General features: G+C 46.7%; 1 long non-coding RNA gene across 1 annotated transcript; it reads left to right on the top strand.

The window, feature by feature from the left end:
- Nucleotides 1–1,744: 1,744 nt before the first annotated feature.
- LOC112660841 (uncharacterized) lies at nt 1,745–14,009 on the top strand. The gene is made up of 3 exons (XR_003137242.3): nt 1,745–1,847; nt 4,596–4,636; nt 13,340–14,009. It is a non-coding gene; the product is annotated as an uncharacterized LOC112660841 (long non-coding RNA).
- Nucleotides 14,010–14,302: the final 293 nt, after the last annotated feature.

Here is a 14,302-nt window from a genome sequence, read left to right on the forward strand (position 1 = left end):
GGTCCCCCTCACCTCCCATGCTGTCCCCATGTCTGGAATTGGGCCATGTTGGGGTGGGGCAAGGAGGCATCAAATCAGTGATGATCAGATATTTTATGCCCCACTTAGAAGTCACTATGAAACTAGCCTGGCTCTGCAATGTTGCATATAGGAATCTGTGGGATGCGTCCAGGGTTCATTCCAGCATTTGCCATACACAGCTCACAGATGGTGTGTGCGGGATATTTTATCCCCCACTCCGTAATCACTGTGAAGCTAGGATACTCACTGTCTGGCCACCTCTCCCAACATTCCCTCCCATCTCCTTCCCTCCCACCCCCCTCACCCCCTGTGCCGAATAATGCTTATTTTAGCATTGAGACAGAATCCTTCATTAAGTTACAGGCCTCAGCATTTTACCAGACTGCTTCTACTTGCAACTTCTCAAAGGCAACTAACCAAAGAGACGAATTATTTTCCCTGTGAATATTTTAAATACATTTGAACAAAACAAAATGGGTTTTAGAATAAAAAGTAATTTTACCAAAAGAGAAAGTAATTATTCCCACAAACTTCCCCACATGTAGCTCATCATCACAGGAAGCCACTTTGCAGTGAGGTCGTTTTCAGTAACAAAAATGCCCATGCCTTTGCAGGTTGACCTTATCCTTTAGAGAAAGGTGGCGCTTTCTAGAGATGCAGTGCCATAATTCACACAAACTACTGCAGTTACAGGAGTTTCAGGGCTAAGGCCTTTTGGTATTTATCAAATCGTTTTACCTTTTCCGTCTACAAGTGGAGCCACACAGGTCAGTGCTAAGTGGAGATGATATTTAGCAGGGGCACACTAGGAGAGCATGCTGGTCAGTGTCGGTAGGCTTGGTTACTGCTTATGCCTGCCGATTGTTAAACACTTTGAATGTCACATCAAGTTCCACGTGGGAAGTGTGAGTACGGGGGGCCCTGAGTCATACCCTATTCAGTGGAGCATATTATAAATGGATAACACGATTTTTTTCACCAAAAGTTAACAGAACAAAAGGCTTAACTCTGGGCGCCATCAGCAGATCCCAGAACAGTAACCATTCCAAGTGCCTCATAGAGTTAATCTTAGTATTTATGGTGGCCTACTTATTTCAGTTTTGTTTTAGAAACTTGGTTCACCACTCACAAAAATGTACAGATCCACAGTATATATTGTGTGATGAGGATGCAAACTTCCACCAAGGCACATTGCTAATCAGGGTTTTTAGGTTGTAAAGGGCAAGAGGCTGTAGGTATCTTCCCCTCTGTGAAGTGAATCATTCCCTATACCAGCATTTCCCAAGCCCATGCCCTGCAGGATGACAGGTAAACTGAAAAGAAAATTGACATTCAAAAGTGTTTGGAATAGAGAACCTGGCGCCACTGCTAGTTCACACGTGCCCATGCCCCAGACCTTGACTCTGCTGCTACTCTGCACACACCTCTGCCCCAGACCCCAACATCAGCGAGGATCTCCTTGGCTGTGACTACCCCTTGCAGCGGAAAAGGGGAGCAGGAAGTTCCCAGCAACCCTTGCCACCACTGTGGACCCCCACAGCCTTGGCCACCGAGGACCCCTGCAGGCCACTGAGGACCGGGATTCTGCGCTCAACTGATGGAGCTACCCAAAGTCTACACTGCTGAACATCCCTGTGGCAGAAGCCACCACTGCTCCCCCACTGAGCTGGACCAAATGGACCTAACAGGCATATACAGAATGTTCCACCCAACAGCAGAAGAATGAACATTCTCCTGAAGCACACATGGAACATTCTTTAGGACAGATCACAGGATTGATCTCAAAACAAGTCTTGACAAACTTAAGAAGATCTACATCATTCCAAGTAAGTTTTTGGACCACAGTGGAATGAAACCAGAAGGCAAATGGGAAAATTCACAAATACGTGGAAACTAAATAACACACTTTGGAACAATCATTGGGTCAAAGAGGAAACCAAAAGGGAATTGAAAAGTACCTTGAGACAAATGAAAATGAGAACACATGTACCAAAACTTAGGATATATGATGGGGGGTTCTCACCCCCCCCAACACACACACAAACATTCCCTAATCAAGATACATGAACATATCTACATTCCTATTCTCTCTCCCCAATCCCAAGCAACTTCTGATCTGCTTTGTATCACTATATTTTAGTTTGCATTTTACATAAATGTGATATGTATTCTTTTTTGTTTTTTTGATCTGGCTTCTTGGGAAATCACATCTTAACCATCTCTTCATCCCCAGGGCTGAGCACTGTCACCTATTAGTGAGTCAACAGATATTTCAGAGTGCCGACTGTGTGCTAGGCTTTGGCCACACAATTCTAGCCACATAATAGGTGTCCAATAAATCCTTGATGACTGATTCTGTGAATCTGGGTATCCTAGACTCTTTTTTTCACTGACATATATTTCACATATCATAAATTAACCTTTTTAAAGTATGCAATTGAGTGGTTTTCAGCTTATAAACATGTGCAACCATCACCGCTATCAAATTCCAGAACATTTCCTCAACTACCCCACCCCCCACAAAAAAACCCTCAAATCCATCTGCTGTCATTCCCCATCGCTCCCATTCCTCAGTGCCTGGCAACCACTAATTTGCTTTCTATGTAGATGTGCTTCTTCCGGACATTTTCCATAAATGACATTATTACAGTAGCTGGTCCTTTGTGAGTGCTCCTTTCACTTGGCATAATGTTTCCCAAAGATTCATTCATGTTGCTGCCTCTGTCTGGACTTCCTTCCTTTTTATGGCTGACCATTACCCCACTTCTGTTTACCCATTTATCAGCTGATGGGCATTTGGGTTATTTTGACTTGTTGGCAATTATGAATAATGACATTATAAACATTCAAGTATAAGTTTTTGTGTGAATATCTGTTTTCAATTCTTGGATGTACACCTAGAAGTGGAATTCCTGGGTCATAGGTTAGCTCTATGTTTAATTTTTTGAGGAAATGACTGGTCCCCAAAGTGGCTGCATCATATCATGTTCCCACTAACAATGTTATAGGGTCCTAATTTCTCCGTGTAACAATTGTTATTCTCTGTGTTTTATCTTGTAGCCATCCTAGTGGGTATGAAGAGGTCTCTCACTCTGTTTTTGATTTACATCTTTCTAATAATGACTAATGATGCTGAGTTTGGTTTCATTTGCTTATTGGTAACACAGACTCATTAATTCATTCATATACTTGAGTCCCAGCTGTCACTTCTGTGTGATCTTAGAAAGGTTTCTTAGCTGTCCTGAGCTCAATTTTGTTATCTATGGAGTGGGAATCATAATCTGTCATGGCCTTGTTGAAAAGAACAGAGCTAATATATGTAAGGCTCTTGGCACAAAGTGAGAATTAATGAAGATGGAACAAACATTCATCATTCTGATGACTAAGTTGTACTGGGACTAAGTTACCCAGCATTTGAGCTGGGTCTGGAAGGGAAGTAGTATTTTACTAGGTAGAAGTGGGAAGAAAGGAGATTCAACTAGGGTGACTATGAAAAAAAGGGAGAAAGTCACCTACAGTGGAATATGTGCAAGGAGTTCAAGCAATGCATCTGCCTGGGGGGGACCAAGGAAGGATGGGAGCTCAGACATGGAGGGCAACAGGGGCAGGACAAGAAGGTGTACCTCATTTGGTTACAACAAGTGCTGTGCTGTGGTTGTGTGGGCATGTGGGAGAGACAATATTGCCACCTGCTCGGTACCATGGATGTCTTGTGAGCATTGGCATTGCTTGGATAGTCCTGATTACTCCTACTTCCTGATGTCTCCACACTGGCTCATCTAGGCCAACGCTTCAGAATATGTGTTTAATTGATATTTCAGAGAAGCCAGAGTTTCCTACAGGGTCACAGGCAGAAAGTCCTCACACGTCCTTCCTCAGGTCAGAAGAGCTTTTTAGGAGCCTCCACCGACCCCCTGGCAAGAGGAGACCAATGAGGAGAAGCAGCTCGAGGATTTAACCAAGGATGCCCCGCAGAGGGTAATCTTCTGGCTGGCCCTGGTTGGACATGTGTTTGACAGACACTAACCCCTTCTACATCCTTTACCTGTTTTCCTCCTCTCAGGGACCTGACTCATCAAATCCTGCTGGAAGGATCTGGTGTAAGACTTCAGTATGAATTTAAGCCAGTAAGCCCCTCTTATTTCTAGATGTATCTTCACCCCAAGCAATTCTTTCAATCGCAACTGAGTGGTACTTACCCCATGGGTGTAACCCTCTGTGATCTGAATGTGTGGCTTTCCCAGACCCTGATGAAAACAGCTATGGAAGGCCAGCAATAAATGGGATGACGCATTAAACCCAGAAGCTGTGGTTTCCCCTCCTCCCTGGCTAGTTCCCAAACAGCCAGATTCACCAGCCCCAGTTGCTGGTGTGTGCCCGTGGGGACAAGAGCATAAACTTAGGAGACAGATGCAGCAGATTCCCGTGTGACCTCTAAGTGTCACCACGGATGCTCCCGAAGTTTTGTTTCGAAATTTACAGGGAGGACGGACCACACACGTTACACGAGCGAGGAGCAGCTTCACGGCCGAGCTCACTCCTGCGCCCACTAACGGTTTTCTGATTTTAAACAGGCCTCGAGCGGGACCAGTACACGTGGCTGCCCTGCCCCAAGGTACGGAATGGAAGCCTTGACCGGAGTCCACGTCTTCGGGGAATCTAAGTATCTTTTCCCGCATAGGTGGCGGAACATCCAGGACAGGAGCTCTGTGAAAATAGAAGATAGGACACAGACGTGCCCTGGAGAAGGTTGTCGGTGGCACAACACCTGGCACGTTTCCCTTGTAGGCTTGAGGAGACAGGGGCTGGCTTTGTGTCCCCCCTCTGCCCCTGAGGAAGGCCATCCCTGGACCTCCCTGAAGAAGGAGGCGGAAGGGAGCCTGCCCTCCATGGAAGGGGTTGACTTGCCCTCAGGGCCTGGCCAAACCCCAGTGCCCAGGGGGCATTGCTCCTCCCCTCCTGGGGGAGGTCCCCTCAGGTTGGCAGTATGCCTCTCCGAAACCAGTTGTTAGGGTCTCAAATCACAAAGGAGACATGGTGAGGACAGACATTTATGTCCTGGTAGAAACAGGGGCTTGGCAATATGGGAAGGGGGGGCCACTGCTGAGGTGCCTTATTCCAAGCCAGCGTCCCTGATCCCTGGGCCCCCATGATTCTGGGCACAAGGTCAAAAGTTTCTCTCGTTCTGTTTATCTTTGCCGAGACGGACTCACTCACTGTGTGCGGAATGCTCAGAAACACCCCCCGGGTGAACCACCTCATGGGTAAGGGCTCCTTTTGAAAGAGGCCAAGGTGAAGGCACGGTCCGGAAGGGACGGCGCTGAGCCCGCGTGCCCACGGGCCGGCCCTGCTCAGATCCGAGCTCCGCGCAGCAGCTGCGGCCGCAGCAGACACACCTCCAGGCCCCCCGTGCCCGTGCAGGTCCCTCATGCTGGGAGGCCCTGCAAGCACCAGAGCCCTGGGATCCCCCGTGAAGGTCCCCCAGGGAGTTCTGGCCGTCTCCCCCGTCCCCCTCCCTTTCAGGAGCTGGGCCTCAGATGCCCTCTCCCGTCCCCATGCCCCGCGCCCGCTGCCAGCCAAGTCAGGCTTCCCAGCACACCTGGCCCTCCTCACCCTCATTCTGCTGCATTATTTATCCAAAGTGGTGAGGACTATTTATAGCTCCTCTGAAAGGCAGCAGCCACTCAATTCCCGGGAAAGTGGAACATTGAGACATTAAAGGGTATTTTCAAAAGAGAAAAACATCCTCTCCTGGACTCCTGAGGTTGCTATCCCCATGCCTCCTCCAAAAATAGGCCTCCCGGCTCCTCTGCTGCCAGTTCTTTCCTCTGAGTTTCGAGCTGCTCTGCCAGCACCATGCCGAAAGCGAGAAATCTGTGAGCCACTTTGCTGCTCTTCCAAAATGGTCAGTTCCAATGTTCTAGCTCTCCTCCAAACCCAGAAAATCCCAGCATTCTTCCCTGAGTAGATACCCATCTGATGAAATGGTTGGAGCCAAGAAAAATAACTAAGTGGCAAATGGCCTTCCCACTGCAAAGAGCCAGGCATTTTGGAGGCTCTGCTCTCCGTAGGAGCACAAACCCATTTTATTTATTTATTTTTTAAATGGGTGTCACTCTTATAACCATCTTTATCACATGAATGCTAAATCCTTCTCTATATGCATTACAAAATGGCTATCATATCCATCCCCCAAAATAACACTCTTCTCAACATAGCAAGTAGCAAAACCCATTTTAAATATCACCTCTGTAATGTTTTCAGCCTTCTGGGAAGAAGCCCAGGCACAATGATCTGCCGAAAGTCTCACAGATTTGTGTGATGCTAAATCAGAACCCCGTGAGTCCAGACGGGTTCTCAGGCAAGAGCTAAGGAGCACAGCCAGCTTGGGGCTGGTAGGGGCAAGCTGGGAGCCAGTGCCGAGTTTAGAGATGGGGGGTCTAACTGGAGATGGTGGGGCAATATGTTCCAGAAGCCCAAGGGAGCTTACTGCACATGCATCACATTGCTGGGTACACGAGGTGATCTAGTCGCTGGGCCTGACACATGGCAAGCATGTACCATGGCATCAGAGATGAGCAAACAGAAGCATTAGGAAGCCAGGAGACTGTCCAAGGCTACACAGTCCCAGGACCAGAGCCGGGACCCCCGAGTCACAGCCTGGGCTTTATTTTTCGCAACTGGTTGATTAATCGATTGATTGAGGTACCAAGCATCTCCTCTAAGTGGCAAAAACAAGGCAAGTGGTCAAAGTTCCCAGGTATCAGTGAGAAGTAAGAAATGGAAGTAATAAGAAAAATTATATAAAGAGCAAGAACCAAGAAGGGCCTTGGCAACCCAGGCAACATTTTTTTTTTTTCCAGGCAACATTTTGTAAGGTTTCTTTTTTTTTTTAATTTTTATTTATTTATGAGAGTCACAGAGAGAGAGAGAGAGAGAGAGGCAGAGACATAGGCAGAGGGAGAAGCAGGCTCCATGCACTGGGAGCCTGATGTGGGATTCGATCCCGGGTCTCCAGGATCGTGCCCTGGGCCAAAGGCAGGCGCCAAACCGCTGCGCCACCCAGGGATCCCGCCAGGCAACATTTTGTATCAGCGTGGGAGCTCTGAGATCTTTCCTATCACGGAGGAAGTCGGTCCCCAGGCTGGCTAATCTGAGGCCTGCAGGGAGGTGGAAGGGAGCGCTCCTAACTGCAGAGAAAAGGAAGGAGTCACTTCTGTCAGGCAGCTCCAGGCACAAGGCCCCTGACAGAAGAGGAGCATCACAAAGCCCTTGCCCTCAAAGAGCTAATAAGCTAGAGAAGCCACACAACACAAAACACGAAACCGAAACCGTGAGAGAATAATGCAAAATAGAACCTTCCACTGAAATATGATACAGACCTCATGGCCCCGAGCAGCCAGAGAGGAGGACCGATCATTGTATTTGGCTTCACAAAGACAATAAGGCTCGTGCTAGACTCGTATTAGACAGGATGTCTTCACTGCGACTATCAGAGCCTCCACTCCAACAGCTTAAGTACTAAGGGGGCAGTTTTTAGAAAGGTAGGGTAGTATCTTACCGACTTGTTATATAAATGAACCAAATATGGTGTCTACCTATTGGCCGGTAGGTTCTTTCTTCACCACAGGCTGAGATTCATTAGCTCAAAGTCCATTGGCACCAAACTCAAATTTTTACACAGCTAATTATCTTTAAAATGGTCCAAACAAATGCATTTTTTGCCACTTCAAGACTGCTTGCCCTGCATTCCCCATGAAAGTTCATCCTGTATCTGTTGGCCACAGGTCAGATAGAACCTGTGGTTCTAACGCCCCAAGTCACTAAGGCCCTTTGGAGCTCACTGACCCAAAGACTATCTGTGGAGCTACTAAGTGCCACTGTCTAGACAGGATGGCCTCTTCTTTGATCCTCCTGTCCCCCATAAGTTCCCTTGCCCTTCGGGATAGTGCCCCCTTATTGCAACTCTGGATGGTCTCATGCAGGAAGGGACTTTCCGTCTCATGCCACTCTCTCTGGCAAAGCACCACTCATAAAGCTGGTGGGTTACTGTCTCTCGTGGTCATACCATTTGTCTTGATCGGCTCTAAATCCTTCAAATCCCCTACAAGACTCAAAAGAAAACTAAACAACTAAATCCAAGGAAGGAAGGAACCAGGACATCTAGGATACTCCCAATAGTGACTTCAATTAAGACTCTTCTATCTGTCTTGCTGTCACTCTCATTTATTGAAAACTAGCTTTCCCCACAAGTGGGAGACAACAACTTCCCCTCTATGCCCTCGGGGGTCAGGATACTATGACTTTGCTCATGCTAGGGCCCTGTTTGACTGGAGTTGGGGGAGAAATCCCTTCAAAGAAGGTAACTGACTGCTTGCCATACTTTAGATTCCCTGCAACTAGATCCTGAGATGGGAAGCTGTGTGCAGGTTTACTGGATAATGCTCTTGGGACACACCCATAAGGAAGAAAAGAAGGCAGGATTGGCCAATGGGAGAAGCTAACCTGTAGTGTGGTTGTATCTGAGACCTCAGCTGATCCCCAGGGATCTCTGGACCGTTATCCCCAGCTGAGACAAGAGGGTTAGGCCCATGTCCTCCCTTCAGCCAGTTATTGTTCTGGACCATTTCCCTAGGAGTGGTATATCCTTGGGTGAGGCAGATCTCTGAAGTCGAGAGTAGTTCTCAGTGAAGGACACAGCTGTGAGCCGTCAGCAGCTGATAGTCCTAGACACTGGGGAATGGCACATTGTCACTAAACAGGGCATTGGGGCAGTGCACGACAGCACTCAGGACTCTACACCCCTTGTACTGCTCAGATCTACTTGCTTCTTTTAAGTTTGTCCCATGTGGGAACAGCTGCTCTAGAATTTTGGTTGGTCTGGTTTTGAGGGAAATTTACATAAGATGGTTCTCTTATGGTTCTTTTATGTGGGTTGCTCTTGAGGTTGTAACTAATAGTCATGATAGCATCATCCCCTCCTCCCCAACCCATTCTAGATTCAACTTATCTTTGGCTGGGGCCTTTTGGGTTGACCCCGACCTTTATTTCTGAGGGTTGTGAGACCCTGGTTACCATGACCTTCTCAGACCATCATTGTTGATGTTCATTTACCACTAAAACTGGACACAGAAGCACCAGCAGACTCCCTGTAGATCACTCAGACACTAAATGTATTTTTCCCTGCTCTCTTGTGCAACATTAGTCCTAACCCTTCCTGATGGTGAGATCAATAATCCCTGCAGGGATGGTGACCCTTTTCCTTGCTCTCACACCCTGAAGTAATGGAGATGGGAACCCCAAACTCCCAAAGTGAGCCATTGAGAGTATTGGTAAGTGTGGCCACTCCTACTCAGCCTCATGGGACACATCAGCATGTAATGGTGATTGATTGAGGCTGTATATTCTCCCCGGAGAATGACAACCCATCCTCACAGGGGATCATCTACAAAAACCATCTTTGAGAGGCATGCTCTCTCAGACTGTCAGCTGCTACGGGGCGCAGTATATAACAGGACGTGTGGGTTATTTGTGACCACTTGACCTTACTTCCTTTTCTATAAAGTAAGTCCCTTGGCCTGCAATAATGTTGATAGAATTCTTTGTAGACAGATGAAATAAATACTTTACAAGTCCTCAGGTCATGGCCAAGGCCTGTGGACGGGACAGACAAACTCATATTGAGAATGTGTGTTGTTCCAGTCAAATCAACTGTACCAAGTGAACAGTGTTCTCTTCAAGGGATAATGCCATGTCAGAGCTTAGTGCAGATCTATTGCTGGCAGGCTGGACATGTGGCAGCAGTGGCAGCTAAGTGAGGATTGGTGAGAGGAAGCTCTTGCTCTTGGGCCCATATATGACCTCCATCTCTGCCTTGGAGCTACTCTGTTCATATATCACTTATACCAGCTCTGGAGTGGTTGACACGAACTTGCTGAGTCATTCCGTCTAGCTTGTTGTTCAAAGCCTCTTTCCACAGTGGACACTATTTGGTGGGCATTAAGGTGTGATATTCTTTTGTCATTCTTTCCTGATCTCCTTGTCCCTGCCTTTCCAATCCTTCTCCTTCCAAGCCCTCACTAACCAGCTGGACCACTCATGATTGCTCATGGATCTTTACATATTCTTGCCTTGGGCCTCTTCTTTTCCCATAATTGGGTGACCAGCTATGCTGCCTGGATCTCTACCTGTGAGAGAATTTTCCTTCCCTGCCATTTCAGGGCTGCTCCCAAAGAGTGCAGCTGCCATCTGTTTTTGATAAACTGACAAAAGCTGAGCCATCCACGAACCAAGGTTGGCCCTTTCCTTTCCCCTGATCATAAGGGAACCTCCCAAACAGCCATTACTATGAGGTAGAGGAAAGCCAATGCAAAAGTGATGGATACCAGGTGATATGGACCACCTGTTCACACAGTCTACTTGTACCTTCTGACCCTATTGTGCTTAATCTAGATGTATAATTTCTACCCTTTGATGGATTGCTGCTGGGCCACTTGACCTAATGACTTGATGAGACTACAGAATCCAGTTCAGGATGGGCAGCTGTGGCCATGTGGTTACTTGATTTCCATGACCAGATGTTCCATTTGCCAAGATCCAGTCTTGGACAAGATCCAAGTCTTGTCTCTTTGTTCCTCAAATGGTATAACATTCTCTGCTACATGGGACATAGCCTTGTTCCAGAATCTTCAAAGTCTACTTTATAATTCTCCTACTAAAGACTAGCATAAACTACACAAAGCTACCATTCCCACTGTGAATAACTTTAGCATCTGGGTCTTCTGAATCACATGGTCCACAGAGCAGAGCTACATTCACGATTGCCTGGACCTGCTGCTGAGCCCTTTTCTGCCTTGGGCCCCACTCAAATCCCATGGCCTGCCATATCGCCCTGCAAATGTGTCAAAGTGTAGAATTTTCTCAAGTGTGGTATATGCTGCCAAAAGAATACCAAAAGGCCTACCAGGCATTGTACTTCATTAATAGTGGGAGGTATGAGATGCAATAAATCATCCTTTACTTTGGAGGGCACCTATAGGTGGGAAGGGACTGAATCTCCACATAATTCTTCTCCCACTCTTTGGAATGAATGTGCTACTGAGTCCTCCCCTGCCCCTTCTCCTCATCTGGTCTAATTAACATTATGCCATCAATATAGTGGACTAATGAGATATTTCATGGAATATCCAGACTTAACTTCCATTAAGTCCAGATCCCTTTGGACTGCATCTGACAGAGACTAAGGAAGTTAACACAATGCTGGGGCAAGACCAGACATGTGAACTGTTATCTATCCCATGTGAAGGTGAGCCATTTCTGATCCTTTGCCTTAATAGGGGTGGATGAGAACTGACTCATCAGGTCAATGGCCACATACTACATGCTGGAGGTTAATCTAACAAAGATACTGCAGTCAACATGGTAGCTGTACTTGGTGTGGCTACTTGGTTAGGCTTGTGGTTATTCACTACTGATTTTTCTGGAGGCCAGACTGGTGAATTATAGCATTACACAACCATCATGCCTGCATTCATTACATTTTTAAAGTTTGCACTATTCTCTGGCATTCTCCATGGAGTGGATCATTGTTTTTTACTTCCTTCTTGAAATAGGGTGGGAGTCATTTACAGTTTCTTGGTCTTTCCTACCTTATAACCTTTTAGCTTGGGTTTTGTCACCTACCAAGGTCCCCAAATATCAGTGTCAATCTAAACCCTGTGACCAACATCCTTAAGAGGACTGGGAACTCTCTTTTACCTCAATGCACAATCACTTCAGTAAATGGCAGTAGATCCCATTGGGGAAAATCTGCTATCATGGTCAATTTCACGTATCCCTTGTTGAGGCCATGGTGCTCAGGTGTTTGGTCAACCACCAGTCTAAATACTGTGAAGGTATTTTTAAGACATGATTAACATTTAATTCAGTAGACTCTTAGTAAAGTAGATTCTCTCTATAATGTGAGTGGGCCTCATCCAATCAGTTGAAGACTAAGATTGAGAACTAAGACTGGTTTTCCCGAAGAAGAAATTCACCTTAAGATTACTATTTCAACTTGTTCCTGAATCCTCAGGCTGCTTGCCTGCCCTATGGTTTTCAGACTTGCCAGCCACCACAACTGCATGAGTGAATTCCTTAAAATCTCTCCCTCTCTTTCTCTCCTCCCAAATGAAGATAGCAGGATGGGCAGAGGGAGAAGTCACCTACCCTGAAGTTGCAACTGACACCTCAGGAGATCCTTTAAGGAAATCTGAGTCAGCCAGTCATTGGCTGCAGGGTATCCCTGCGAGGAAACAGAACTCTGGGGGGAGCTCTTTCCTGTAGCTGGGAGAGATGCAGCTATGAGCTGTCAGCAGCTGACATTCCCAGATTCTCAGAGATAAATGGACGAGCCCTGAAGTGGGGATCTGGGGTGGAAAGCACAGTATCCCCCATACTACTGTTCCATGAAAGGGTGCTTGGCATAGAAAACAAATAGACATCCACTCTAACCCAAAGAAGTGGATACAATCTGTCTAGGTGTAGCAGATGGTGAGGTCATTTCAGCTGGGAAAAGGCCTGGACATGGGAATGAGCATGGAATATTCTGATGTGCAAGTAACCCAGTGAGTAGAAAGAGCAGGGAAAAACCAAAAGTCAGTTTAGGGTATCTGTAATAAGAGAAAAGGCATCATTTTGTCAGCCTCCGATTGGGAAAATTTTCCTCATATCTAGGTTGTTATGAAGATCCAGTGAAATTGTAACTTATGAAACCAAAGGAATAAAAAGAATAAAGCAAGGGGAGCCTGGGTGGCTCAGTAAGTCAAGCGTCTGAGTCTTGATTTTGGCTCAGGTTATGGTCTCAAGGTCGTGGAATCAGGCCCCACATCAGGCTCTGCCCTCAGTGTGGAGCCTGCTTAAGATTCTCTCTCTCCTTCTCCCTCTGCCCCTCCTCCCTCCTCTTTAAAAAAAAAAAAAAAAGGTCGTGGGGACACTAAAACAAGGATTGCAAATTGTAATGTCTACAGGAGCTGGCCAGGCAACATAAATAAGTAAAGCAGGATGAATTTTATTTTTTCAACACAGACACACGCGTATAAACTATGCCCCACCTCTGCTAGCCCATATAAAGGCTTTGAGCAAAGGAGAACACGACTGCCTCTCTGGGCTGTCACAGCCCAGTGCCAGGGGCATGGCTCGCAAGCAAGCCGAGCAGGAGCTGTTTCAGCTGTTTCACACCTGCTGTGCAGGGCAGATGCCACAATTGTTAGGCAGCCCCGCTAAGGTGTCCTATTCCATTTTTCTTCAAACAAGTTGTCTTTTCTACCTTTTATTTCAGGAAGAACAGCAGACACAGCAGGTAGACACCAGGGACATTGAGCCTCAGCACCAGGGTGACAACAGGGAATGCTGAGGACTGAGGTAAAGTGGCAACATCATGCTCCACTGTGCCCTGCAGGATGTGGGTTTTGTGTGGCCACATCCCTTGGTTTGTGACAATGTCAAGAATCTGGATTCTCTTTTCTTCTTGTGAAATCTCCTGCTTTCTCATTGCTTGCCAAGTTGTTTAAAAAGAAAAAAAGAATGGTTCAGTCTAAGCACAACATCACTGCTGGCTGCTGTTTCCCATCTGCGGACCATCCATTTGCAACTCGTCAGTTCAATAATCACGACCAGCACCACCCCCCAGCTACATTTGGGGACATGCTCAGAGAAAGAGTGGGGAGTTTGTGGAGCTGCTCTTGGTAAGAGCATCCTCTTGGTTTAAATTGGAGCTGGAAGTGTTTTCCTCAGTTCAAAGCCAAGTAAGTGAGAAAAAAGTCAAAAAAGATAAAGATGCTGCAGAACAAAGTGTTCAGGGCGGAGATACTGAGAGCGGAGTGCATCAGTATCAGAGGAAAGCACTTTCCTGGAAACTGCTAAATGGGTGGCAGGCCTCCTGTTGAGTCCATCGAAGCAAAGCAAAACCTTCTGGGGAATAAAATGATGAGCACTTCTTTATTTTTATTTTTTTAAATTTTTATTTATTTATGAGAGTCACAGAGAGAGAGAGAGAGGCAGAGACACAGGCAGAGGGAGAAGCAGGCTCCATGCACCGGGAGCCCGATGTGGGATTCGATCCCGGGTCTCCAGGATCGCGCCCTGGGCCAAAGGCAGGCGCCAAACCGCTGCGCCACCCAGGGATCCCACTTCTTTATTTTTAAAAATCTGAACCCCATACCCGAGAGGTCTCAATGATTATTAGTAAGGGTTCTCCAATTAGGGGGACCCACTGACAACCTCTCCCATTTTCTGCTATCAA

Source organism: Canis lupus, chromosome 4 (genome assembly GCF_003254725.2).
Source record: "Canis lupus dingo isolate Sandy chromosome 4, ASM325472v2, whole genome shotgun sequence".
In the NCBI taxonomy this organism is placed as follows: domain Eukaryota; kingdom Metazoa; phylum Chordata; class Mammalia; order Carnivora; family Canidae; genus Canis; species Canis lupus.